Below are 13,586 nucleotides of genomic sequence, written 5' to 3' on the forward strand. Positions count from 1 at the left end.
GTACCGGGGATTGAATTCCGATCCTTGCACTTTCAAGGCAGGCCACCGAACCACTGAGCTAAATCCCCAGCCCACGCTGTATATTCATTTTATAAATACACATATTGTCTATATCCTTGCAATGTTCATAGGCCTGTGGATTAATTCCAGTTTTAACCACGAAAGAATAGCCCTGACCAAAGCAAGATTGTACATGTCTTCAGGGAAAGTTTTATGTCTATTCATGAAGTAGAAAAAATATCTGAAGGTATTGACCTGTTTCTCTCATTGACAAAGACTGCAACCATGTTTACGAAATGCTTATCCTCAGAGAAGGGTAAGTTTCTGGATTTAATCTCCTTCAAAAGTCACAGACTATAAGATGTGTAAGATACTTTTTAAAATTGCATAATTAATTATCCTTCTAGTACTTTTATACTATTGCTTTTTTTTTTCTGAGAGTGAATTGGAAAAAAGAGTTACTGTTTTCATAGGAAGAATTCATGTGAGTTGGGGTTTGTATGGCACTGCAATTTTATCAGCTGTTAAGAGCATTTTATTCATCTCAAGAAATGTTATAAATATTAATATTATAAAGTAGCCTTCTATGTAGTGTTTTAATACATGGTGAGATTTAAAATTCAAAGAAAGATATGTACACGTGTACATATAGGTGTGCATATACATAGATAAGCACACGTGCCACTGAGTCACCCAACCCCATACACCATGGCATACAGAGAGAACAAAATCACTTAAAACATTTTCTACAAATGTTGGAGAATGAACTTTCTGTTGAAACTAAGACAATGAGAATGAAGAATACATGAATTCATTAGGTTCTTCAAAACTTAATACATAAAAGGTTAAGATTATAGCATGCCTTCATGAATGATTAGAAGACAAAGAGACTAAATAAGTTCTTTAAAATGAAATCTGTTTTTTGTTTTGTTTTGTTTTGTTTTTGGTACCGGGGATCAAACTTGGGTCTTTACGCTTACAAGGCAGCCGGCATAAACACTGAGCTAAATCCCCAGCCCAAAAAAGAAATCTTTTAACTGGGCACAGTGGCACACACATTTAAGTCCAGACATCTGGAGTCTGAGGCAGGAGGATCGGTATGAGTTCATGGCCATATAGTGAGTTGACCCTGTGTTAATAAACAAAAGAAGAAACAAACAAATAAATCTCTTATTAAGGCACGGGAACAAATGGCATAACACAGATCAAATAAAAGCCTGTGAGTTTTTGAATTACTATGATGAATTTACAACCTTTTAAGATTTCCCATGCAAATGTTAAGATTTTACTTCAAAATAGGAATCAAAAAACAGAAATGAAGACCCTTTGTACATATATGTAACTTAACTTGAAATTATCACAACTACTCAAAACGAACTTTATGCAAAACAAAATTTAAAGATGATGGATTGAAATTTTAAAAACCTCAAGATCATGTCAAAGTTATTGAGATGTTATATTTATTAGAGAACATAAATGATGTGTTTCTGATTAACCATCTAGGGATAATCTTTTGTCCTTGCTTAATTTGAAAAATGCAACTTAGATTCAATAGTGACCAACACTAAAGTAAATTTAGTTGATATAAATTCAATTTCATGTTGAGGAGAGAAGCCAAAATGTTCCGAGAAGTTGGATTTATCCTTTGGATCCTTCAAGTTGACCTCAGTTCAGCCTGATCAAGGACATGACAAGCAATACACTCATGAAGATTTAGGAAGGAAAAACTTTAGCAATTACAGTTTGCAAGATGTGGAGAAAAAACAGATTTGTATAAATTTAATAGATTTCCTCAGGAACAATGTGATCCTAGAATTTCAGGAATTAAGGCCTAAATTTTAGCAGTTAAAATATAATACAAAGAGACTCAAAAGCAAACTGATTTGACCTAAGCATTGAGTTTGGTTGTTAATTGTGCTTTATGTTCCTAGGACAGAAAATACATGAAAAGACATTAAGATCTAATCTTATCTCTATAATTGGAACAAATAACAATTACAATAGTCACAAAACAGTTCTTGCAAGAGAATTTTAATCAGAGTGGGAAATTTTGTGTTCATTCTCTTTCATTAAATTCCAAGCCTGACTCAGCCAGGCTAAGATACCTTTAAGTGAGGAAGGAAGTAATTGTAATGAGAGATTTTTCTTCAACAACACTTTAATGTGACTCTTCCTTGCATGCCTCAAATTGGACAGAGTTTATTTACAAGGCAACTCGGATCTGAGAGAAAACGGAACAGCCAGCTCTTTTGAACAGTATTAAAGATAAAATTTGTGTCAACTCTATATTTAGAAAATTTTAAATATATCTTTAGTATATTAATTAAAGTAGGAAGTTAAGGGGGTTGAACAATGAAAGGCCTTTTTATTTACTTCATGCCACAGACCCTCTGGTGAATTAATAAACAATCTAGTTGTTTTCTCCAAAAGTGTATATTCAACCATTGCACAAACTACTATTCTTCTTACACAAAAATATTTTTTGAGTTTTGGTAAATGAATTATTACATGAATTTGTATAGGTACTAATTAGATTTAGTCAGTAACTCACTAATTAAATCAAGGGTAAAATTCTTACCTCCTTAAATCTCTGGATAACTTCTACATTACATGTGGGAGATACGGGAACTATGGCACTGATGTTGATCAGCTGACCATAGGAGAGAATATTTACAATGGCTCCTTGTTTTCTGTAGCAAGAATTATTATGATAGACAGAGCCAACTTGAGAACAAGGAACTCAGTTAATTCAAAGTAATTGTATAGCCCACAGATAAATGAAGAGATTAATTGAAAAATCTTTAAAAATTTAAGAGAAAAATGTGCAGTGATTGCTCTATCTCCAGTAAGTTGTACTATTTTTATAATGTGAAGAAATGAAATCTTTTAGGATAATTGTTTTTGAGTATTTGAAATCTTTAATGATGGTAAGTAAATCACCAATGTATAACTATTTCAGAGGAGACACCCTGAAGTGACAGTACAGAAAATAGTGCATTTATTAAGTCAAGATCCTAAGGGAATGCTGTGCAATTAAGAATAAGGTTCTGTAATAAAATGAAGTACTACTCAGCTATAAAGAATGAGAAACTAGAGAGATTTATAGCTAAATGGAAGCACATTGTGGCCATACTCTAAGTGAAATAAATAAGACGCATGTGTAAATACCAAATAGTTTCTCTAGTGTGGGAAACTGAGAGTGTAAATAAGGATCAAGCTGTATATTAGATAATGTGAAATAGGGAGAAAAGGCCCAAAGGGGAAGGTGAAGTGGAAGGGTTAATTCAGAAAGAAGGGAAAGGAATAAATATGAGAAAAGGAAAATCAGAAACAAAGTATTTGTAAATAGGGAGGGATGCAGAGGTCAGAGGAAGGGCAGGGGAATGGGAAAAAAATAAGAACTAAGATATATTAAGTGAAAGTACAAATTCCCAATAATGAATGTTAGCATATTGTATACCTAAAAAATTCCAATGAAATTAATGAATGAAAAAAAAGAATAAGGTTCTTAGAACATCACTCCCAATCATTAATGTGAGATTTAATGTTTCCCATCCCTACAACTCTAACATTTAGAGAAATAATGGCCCTAGTCTTGAAAAAACGAAATGATGAAAGAATAAATAATTTTGCTGCCAATTGAGCAAAAGACAAAGATGCCTAAATGTCTTTTCTTATGAAACTTTTTCAACAGAGGACAGATCAGAGGGAAATAAAATACTGAACTTGAAGAAAAATCATATGCAATCAATTAGAAGAGCTAAATGACAAAAGAAATAAATGAAAAAATCATGAAGAAAACTGCTTTGTGTCCTAACATGATGTAGCCTAAAGACTGTCCTGCATGCATTTGAGAAGAATGTGTCACTTTCTGTTGCTGGGAAGAATTTTGTTTATCACCATGTTATGTCCAGTTAAACAATAGAGTTTTTGTTCAAGTCCGCTATTACTTTTTGATTCTCTTTTGGTGTTTTATATCCTTTATTACAGTGAGGGACAAAAGTATTACAATTTTGCAGTCTAACTTCAGTCAATCTGCTTTGGGTTGCTTTAACAACATACACAGCAGAGGACTATTTATAAGATGTTTATTTGATTCATACTTCTGGAGTCTGAAAAATAAGAGGAACACAGCACTAGAATCTTAGACTCTTCTGGCTTCATTAGACATGGAAAAAAAAACTGAAGGACAAGCAGCCTTGTGCAAGGGAGGGAACTCTCCTGTAGTGGATTTGCTTTACAACACTTTGCTCTTTAAAGAACTAATCCAATCACAAAGATCTAACATGCTTCCATGAAGGAAGCACACAGGGTAAATGAATGCATATGAACATAGATATTTAAGTATAACATATTGATTATTAATGATATATTCATTTTCATAATGTATGATTAATACTATTCATAAATCATATATAAGTGAATGTATTTAATGAAACTATCATTCTTCCTATTTTAAGACCTTAATAGGTTATACACCCTGAGATTGAATAAAGTAATAAATAACGCACTATTTATTTCAGCAAAACTATATTTTAAATATTCTCACCCCAAAATATAATAAATAAGGTCATAATTATGATTTTTTGTCATTTCAAAGATTACATGAATCAAAATCACATTTACCCCAAAATATGTTTTAATTGAATATAAAATGAAAAGGACTAACAAAATGAAACACAAAATCTGTTAATTTGAATATTCTAGTATTATTTTATAATATTTAATGAACTGAAGATCACAGAAAAGTTATTCCACTTTGACTATTTATAATCCAAATTCTGAAAGTACTTAGAAAAATACAATTATAACATTAAAAAAAAGAAAATATTATATATTATTTATAAATATTTCGGAACATACATATGTGATCAGTAAGTTGAATTAGAATTAAAAATTTAAAAGGAATTAATACGAGAATATAAAAAAATGAAAACAAATTCTTTGTAGACAGGGAGAGGTGGAGGGGTTAAAGGGAGGACAGGGGGGTGGGAAAAATAAGGAGCAAGATGCATTATGTAAAGTTGCAAATTTCCAATGATGAATGTCAGTTTGTATACCCTAAATGTACCAATAAAATTAATTTTTAAAAAATTTAATTAGCTGCTCTTAGGATGTATTTAATTCATGAACACTTCAACTTATAGAAATTCTAGTAAAATGTTTTGTATGAATATTGCATGTTGAAAAATTTAACAATTGCCTTGACAGTGACTAAAATTTTAAAATATTTATATAAAAATGCATCTATCACTCAAGCATTTAGCTTATGTTGAGGCTTCTTAGTTTTTAATGAGAGAACATGAATCTTAAAAGCATATTAATGATTTGACATATGTTTCTGTTAATTCTAACTACAACAGAAAGAAAAATATGATTATTTAATGAAAAGAAAAAAGTAACTTTGTATAATGCTGATATGGATGTTCTTGTGAGGCAAACCCAAATAATAAAGATGAAATTGCTTGATATAAATTTCATACAAAATAAAAAGTAGGCTCACATTTTAGATAAGCAAATGGGATTACAAAAAGTTTCCTCATGATATTTTTATTGGAAAGAAGCCTACTAATTTACTGACTGAAGAAAATTGTTATCAAAATCCTAACATACATTTTGGTTGAAAAATTCAAATATCTTTAAAGTACCAGTTCATAACAAATAAGAATATATTACTGAATGAATGGCTTTGATACAAGTTTCTAATTATTAAGGAACAATGTTAAATTAGATTCATATTGCATAGATATCAAAAATAAATTTATTATTAAATGGTATATAAATGTGTATGAGAAGAATCATTAAAACGTCAGAAATAATATGTGATTTTTATCTGGTGAGGAACCAAACATAATACTGAAAGTAAAGACAGCCAAGGAACATATTTCAGTATGTAAAAATTAATATTAAAATGAAAGAAAGCATTTTGGAAATATTCTATTATGTATGCAAGATCAAAGATCAGGTTATTTTATAATGAACTCTTATAAATCAATAATATTAACTGGTAGGCAACAAAAAATTACTGAAAGTAATTTATAAAATAATACGAATGACTAATAAATATTTAAAGAAGTGTTCCATTTCAATAAATCATCAAAATAAAGTTTTAAAATGATAAAATATCATAATTTTCTGCTCAATAATCAAAACAAAAATGTTTTGCATTTTCCAGCACTGTCTATAATGAACTGATACACTGTCATGCATATTTGAAAGTCATAAAAACTGACAAATTTCCAGATGCCTATTTGACAGCTCATAAAAACAATTAGGAAAATGTGCATTCTGTTTTTTTAAAAAAAAACTGCTATTTTAAAATAATTAATCCTAAATAAATATAAAAAGATGACACAGTGATAATGACTTTTTAAACACTTTTTCATAGAATCAAAAATGGAACCATGGATGATGTTAACCACTTAGGTATAAAAGTATGTAGCAAATGAGAATCATGTTGTTCCAATGTATGTGAGAACTGATGTTCTCATCATGCATATAAACATCAATATAGTTGGAGAATATAATCTTTATATGATCAGTGAAATAATGTTTGTTTTCTCCAGTGTTTGTTATAGTGTATTTGATGTAGTAAGAAAAAAAAATAGGTAAGGATTTAATAATAAAATACCCACCACTAAGTACAAGAAATGTGGACTAAAGAAAATTACAGAAATGGAATCAGGAGTGTTACAAAGTATAGAAGCGATATTGTCTACTGTCCTCATAAGTGAAGACTCTCCTCTTTCAACGAAGTATGTTCTGGAATAACAAGCTCTATTCTGAGTGAGTTTCCATAAGTCAGATTCATTCAGAAGTTGGATAAAGTGAGTCTTATGCACCTTTGGCACAAATACACATGTATATTGCTTTGCTTTTCCTGAACCCCTCCCCAATCACCACAGCTTCTCCTCTTGCTTCTGGACGTCTTGGTCTCTAATGGAGCACTGTCCTACTGAACAGCTTGGCAGTATACAGCAACCACCCAACAGCACAGCTGTGACAATGAGCTACTTCTGTGGTCTGTTCATATCTGTCAATCTTTGTAATGTAAGGTCAGTGGGAATCTGTGAAAGCTCTCAACTCATATGTTTGTAAATTGGAGACTTGCTGTAATTTCTTACCCTGATTGCTTCTATAGTTTTCTTTTAAAGCATACTTCTTTTTGGTTGAATTGACTGGGACAAAGATACATACTGAATAATAAGTCTCGTTTGTATCCTGGGACTTGTCTGTTTAGATCAACATTAGATCATCTCTTTTCTTTGTATTAAATAAGTGATTAATAATTGTTCTAGGTTTATTCATCCACTTTGAGAAATTTCTAAGAAACTAATGTCTTATAATAACTAAGCCACATAGTTTTAATATGCAGAAAATTCCCATTATTTTAATTTTGTATTTTATCATGACTACCCAAATGCATGCCAAAATTGTCTTCTAACACATGGTCCATTTTTGATAACAGTTATTTAATTATAGATATGTGCTAAATTAATATTTAATAGTTGATAATATTGATCTACAATGGTCCTTTTGAATTATTTTCACTGAAGGATTTCTGTAACAGTCCTGGTATTAACTAGAGCTGGAAAAGTAGCAATCATTAAGTTTGAAATATGTTTGTAAAGTTACATTTAAATGTCTAACTAGTGTATTATTTCAGCTATACTGAAGAAAGTGATTTCTTCTAATGATATTTATGATTTTGCTACCAATTGCATAATGATGTTAAATACTTATTGAATTTTTTATTATAAAAAGTAGTCCAGCTGGGTGTGGTGGCACATGCCTGTAATCCCAGCACTCGGGAGGCTGAGGCAGGAGGATCGCTGTGAGTTCAAAACCAGCCTGGGCTACATAGTGAGTTCCAGGTCAGTCTCAACTACATCGTGAGACCCTGTCTCAAAATAGTCCCCCCCCCACAAAAAAGTAGTGTAAACCATCATTCATTTGCTTAACAGGTTGAAAACAAATTCATATAGATTCAAAGTGTAATCCTCGGAATTATTATATCTTAAGCCACCTCTGTTTATGACTTTGCTTAATCGTAGCATGGAACCTCTTGAGAGCTCTAGTGACTTTAGAATATGATTATAATTCGTTTAAAGTGGATGTGTCACTCTTAAACTAGGAAGCTGAAACAATTCACCCTTGCCTCTTTATTAAAGGGATGAGAATGAAGAAGGTATCCTGGGACGCGTACTCTTACCTGCTTTTCAGATAGCTCTGCACACCTCTGAGGATCACACTTATTCCAAATACCCTTTCAAGGCAGCCCATCCAAACATGCAGACCTATGATTTCCGCACCGATACAGGCAAGGGCATGGAGATGTGAATGAAAGCCATGTTAGATGCTGGCCTTGTGCAGACAGAGCCCGTGAGAAGAGTGGGCAACACTACATCTGAAAATGTATCAACTAAAGAAACAAATAACGTTCCCAACCATAGAGTGTTCATTCAACCACAGGCCCCAAACAACCAAAAATAAAATAAAATAAATTTTTAAAAAAGGAAATAAGCAAATTTGAAGAAAAAAGGCATTAGAAGCTGAAAAAAATATGGATTTCCAAAAGATGGTCAAGATAGGCCTTCAACCAAAGTTAATAGTGTAAAGTTGAATTCTCTGCCCTCCGAATACGACAGTGGGTCGACGCGCCCAACCCTGATTACACACTACCGACCAGTCAGTGTGAGTAGTGCAGAGCACAGAACATGAAAATGAGCACAGCAGGTCTGAGAAGTGGCAATCGCCCCAACACAGAGCCCTTACACCCGGAGGTAGACCGAGTCATATAGAGAACGAATTCGACGCAGCACTTGGAACGGTGGATTAAAGCCTAGAAGGGGAGAAATCGTGAAGAAAAAACTAGAGGAGTGATTTCTCACCAAACAATACTAAGAAATATACCGAGCTACAGAGCCCAGATTGTGCTCCGCTACCCAGAAGGCCTCAGGACCCTCCCCAGGAACAGCAAAACCAGGCCAGAAGACATCGGCGGTGGTGCGGGGCCTCCCAGATGGGATCCGGCTGGGTACCTGCAGGTGAAAAGAAGCGGAGGTCCATGCGGGATGAAACAATGTGGCAGCTCTATGAGCGGCAGCAATGGCAGTTCTACCACAAGCAGAGCACCCTCCGGGACACAGCTTGATGAGTAGTCCTAAAACAGTGCTCAACCTTTCCGACCAGATGCACTCCATATCCACGTCGTCCTCATATGGCTCCATTCCCGGCTTCCAAGAACTTGACATCGCCCACTCAGAGAGGGGATGTGACCGTACACTGAAGGCACAGGGCTCCCTACTATCTATGTGTTTACGTAGGACCGATCATCATAGTGTCTAGGCACTATGTTTGATGTCAACCGTGAGAGGAAACTTGCCAAGAAATATTGGTTTAATATCTGTCACTTAAGACAACAGTTAATCTGTTTTCCACTGTTTGGATTCTCAAATTGTATTTCTTCAGCCAGAGGAGCTTATGCTGCTGCTAATAAAGCTGAGACAGCAGCAAGCTGAACTGCATAGTATCTGGGAGCACAAGTTAGCACAGCTCATGCAGCTCAGACTTGAGGCCCACAGCCCAAAGATCGGTTCTGAAAACTTCTGTTTTCCACCATTGTCACTTCTCTTGAGCCACTCATTAATCAGTGTGAAAAGAGCAGTAAACCATCGTTGCAGTGACAACATTGTGACCTCCTATTGACCCTTTGCAAATTCAAATTACATGTTATAGGAAAATATACATAGGACGCATTTCTTCTGTCTTCCACTCAATCCAACAACTTGTGGTGTTGAGTGAGGAAATCCACCCAGATTTTGTAAGAGTGCTTCTACTGTGACCCGCACACCTGCGAGGACCGATACTGAGAAGTCCTACAGTTTGCAATTAAAGAATTGTTGAAAATTCATTCATAATGCTGCCTTTCCAATGGCAGAGATTAAGTTTAAGATAAATCTCTTGTTTTTGGTGAAAAATGAACACGTACAAACATTTCTCACAGGGTGTGGGAGGGGCTGGTCATACGAGAAACGTCTTACCGAGGTGAGGACTGTCTCTCAGAAAGGGAAGTAGCACGGAAAGCACCGAACATTCAGTCTGCTAAAGCCAGTTGAAGCATTTTTCTGCTTAGTGGTTCCATCTACCTGTCTACTTAATTTCTTACAAAATGAAGTATAATTTCATAACGCTTTTTTTGTTATCTCTACCATTGACAAGGGCACATTGTGTGAAAATTACTGTGGACTGTGATATAGTACATTGTAATGAGCTACCTTTTTTCTTATTTCAAAATTGACTTTTTTTTACTAATTTTGCAGTCTGTTTCTCTGTCCTTTTTCCTTGATTGGTCCTACTAGAATGAAATTCTTTCACATCATCTTCAAAGGAACACTATATATTTGGATCGCCAGGTGGGAGTCGTGGAATTTTCTTACTCTAATAGCTCAACAACTTATGTTGAGTAGAGCTTTAAAGTCTACTTAGAAATTTTAGCCACTTTAATTAGTAGCCTAACTACCACAAGAGGCAGAATAAGAAACCCCATGCAAGTGGGCTCAGGAATACACAGTGAACAGGGGACAGGACAGGCATAGAGGTCAGGGGGATAGAAGTGCGGAGCGTCTCCGTTCTGTTTCCTCCTCCTTACCCCACAGAAATGCCTGCTCCTTGAGGCTGTGTTGAGGGCGACTGGGAGGGCGGGGGAGGGCGGTGTGCTGTGTGTTCCCTGGGTGAGCAGAGAGGAGATGTCTCTAGCTGCCCGTGCTTGTGCCCTATTTGTTGGCTCCTCGTGTCAGCTGTAGTGTGACTGTTCGGAGGCTGTTACCACATGAAGGTGACAGTTGGCGAGCACTGGCGTAGTGCATAGCAAATGAAATTCTTCATTGTTAAATATAACTTCTTCTCTAACATGCCTTTTTTCACATAAGTTAAGCTAAAACTTATTCTAGCTTGTTTTAAAATGCCCAGCCTTGAATAGTTTGTCAAATAAAGGGATTACTATGGAAAAATGCTATAAGAGAAAGCAAAACAAAACAAAAAACAATTGACCTCTATTTAAAGAAGTTAATATCTGTCCTAAACTCAGGTACTGAAACTTTTTTTTTACTATGCCAGATATACATTTAATTTTTCAGTGAATCGTATTTTTGTTCCCTTTGAGATTAGAATTCATAATTATTAATACAATATAGAGATATTGTAAGGACTTCAGTTACAAAATTTTTAATGTGAGACACATAAAACCTAGGATTTAGACTATAACAATCAAGCCATAAAAAAATAATAATTCAATCATCTAGTTGTAATGCTATAGTCACTTCTGAAATCAAAATGTAAAAGGTACTGGATGCTTTATATAACAGTGGAGCTTCTTATATTTTATTTCTTTGAAGCTAAATTTCAGTTCGTTGGCTTCTAGGAAGTCTTTTTAAACAGTTAGAAATATTATGTTATATACGTTCTTAATAGGGAAATTTTTATTTATTTTCCATTAATCCATTATACTAATTTTATTCTGTTCTTATATTATTTAACCTTCAGAATTTTAGTTATTGTAAGTATTTTAAGTCTTACCTTTACTGTGAATATCCTATGAAAGGTGTCTTATGATTCTTTATAGTAGAAAAATTGAAAATCATAATGTCCTGATATGGTTAGTTCTCAGTCCACATGTTTAAAATAAAGAATAAAAGTTGCATCACTAAATAATGTCACATTACTTTTATTTTGGCATTTATCTTTCACAGTACTAATAAAATCATACATTGGCATTAAACTGGGTTCAAAACTTTGTCTTCAATGTGGAAAACTAATAATATTTTGCATCCACAGTCTCACAATTACAAGATTATCTCTGTGTAATTGCTAATATATCTTTTTTTACAGAGTGATAGTCATATCATTTGATTTTTGTCACTATACTGTCCACTTTGAATCACAGCGGCAATTATTTAATCAGAATGGCGAATTATGCCATTAAGTAGTATATTTTGTGAGAATATTTTGGAGGGCTATGGAAGAAAGAGCAAGAGATTAAGAGAAAATTGTGTTGAGAGCATATGATACATGAAAGAAGAGATCTGAGTTTGAGACCCACAGTAGATATTATTAAATTATCATGCGGCCTTATGAAAATCTGAAAAATTATAGACACACAAAATAAAAGTAGATCTCAATTTCCTGTTTTATAAAAGTTAATTGAAAAATTTAACATCGATGGCTTATCAGATGTAGTTCTAGCTACTCAACAATTCTACTCAAGGAATGTGATTTTCTCTGGAGAGATTAACTGCAAAAGATAAAGCCCTTTACAAATGCTGGAATCAATTGCTTTTCCGTGAAGTGTGCCATACACAAATATTTCTTCCTATTCCCTTCAAGTCACAAAAGTAAAATAAGGGTGAATATCCTTAAAAATGTTATGAAATAAATAAAATATTGAGTGCATATAATGAACTTTTAAAACCAAAGTATAAAAGCTACGTTTTAATAGCATTTTTAGGATTAGCTTTATACAGTTTTATACCTTATGAACTTTCAAAAAATTCTGATTAGAAAAATAGTTATGAGAAATTAAGCTCACTTTTGTGCAATGCTTGGTTTCATCTTGATTTATTCTTTTATTATTTTTCTGTTGTCAAGCATATCTAAGTTATTGACACAAGAGATAAACTCTAAGTATAGAATTATGGACACTCTTCTTGGAGAAAATACATGTCATTTCTCACACAGAAATCTAGATTAACTGAGTTTTTAATTCATACTAAAAACAAGACTAAGTTAATTTGTAATACTTTGAAGTAATTATGTTACTTATATTATTCTATTATAGTGAACAAATGACATTTCTGTGTGTTTCAAACATAAAATATTTAAACTTAATAATATTTTTGTGATACTTTGCATTTATGAATAATTTTAACTTGAAATTATAGCATATTTAACAATATTTTTGTAGAATCTGTGACAAAATATTTGATTTTAATTATTCATTAAAGACTGATTAAAATAGTTTTTAAAATTTGCGTGTTCCTCAGAGAACATTTTTATTACTTTGGTTTGTATTCTTCTAGATGCAACAATATATTAAGATAGTAAGTAAGTTGTTATGTTGAGAAGTACACAACTCCAGTTTAACACTTGGTTACCTTCATGCTTCAATGCATTAAATATGACTTTTACTCTCTTAAGACGGAAGATCATGGTGATCACTATTAAGAATAAACTTAAGTGAGCAAGGCAGAATGAAAACTGCTGGTTTCCAGGGTGGATGAGATAATTATGACCTAAGGACTTATGCCACACCCTAACAGCTTGCTGACAAAATATCTGGAAGACACACTGATCTCAAGAAATCTTGCCTGCAAGATTATTTCAATAGTAGAAACAATATTTTCTGATCTTGTTGATGTTTTAAAAGTCATAACATTATGAAATTGCAACATAGTTATTTACTTAAATTAGATTCAAGAAATATGACATTCTCCTTAGATGCTATCAGAGGTGACTCAAGATCTGCAAAAGTTCTGCATGGAATCTCAAATTTCTTATGTGGGCAGATCAAATAAAGCATTCTTATCATC

At 33.3% G+C, this 13,586-nt stretch overlaps 1 pseudogene; it reads left to right on the plus strand.

Annotated features, from left to right (window-relative positions):
• The first annotated feature begins 285 nt into the window (after nucleotides 1–285).
• Nucleotides 286–9,708, plus strand: LOC104867300 (annotated as a pseudogene).
• Nucleotides 9,709–13,586: the final 3,878 nt, after the last annotated feature.

The sequence above is a fragment of the Fukomys damarensis genome, unplaced genomic scaffold (genome assembly GCF_012274545.1).
Source record: "Fukomys damarensis isolate Sample0158 unplaced genomic scaffold, DMR_v1.0_HiC HiC_scaffold_2, whole genome shotgun sequence".
In the NCBI taxonomy this organism is placed as follows: domain Eukaryota; kingdom Metazoa; phylum Chordata; class Mammalia; order Rodentia; family Bathyergidae; genus Fukomys; species Fukomys damarensis.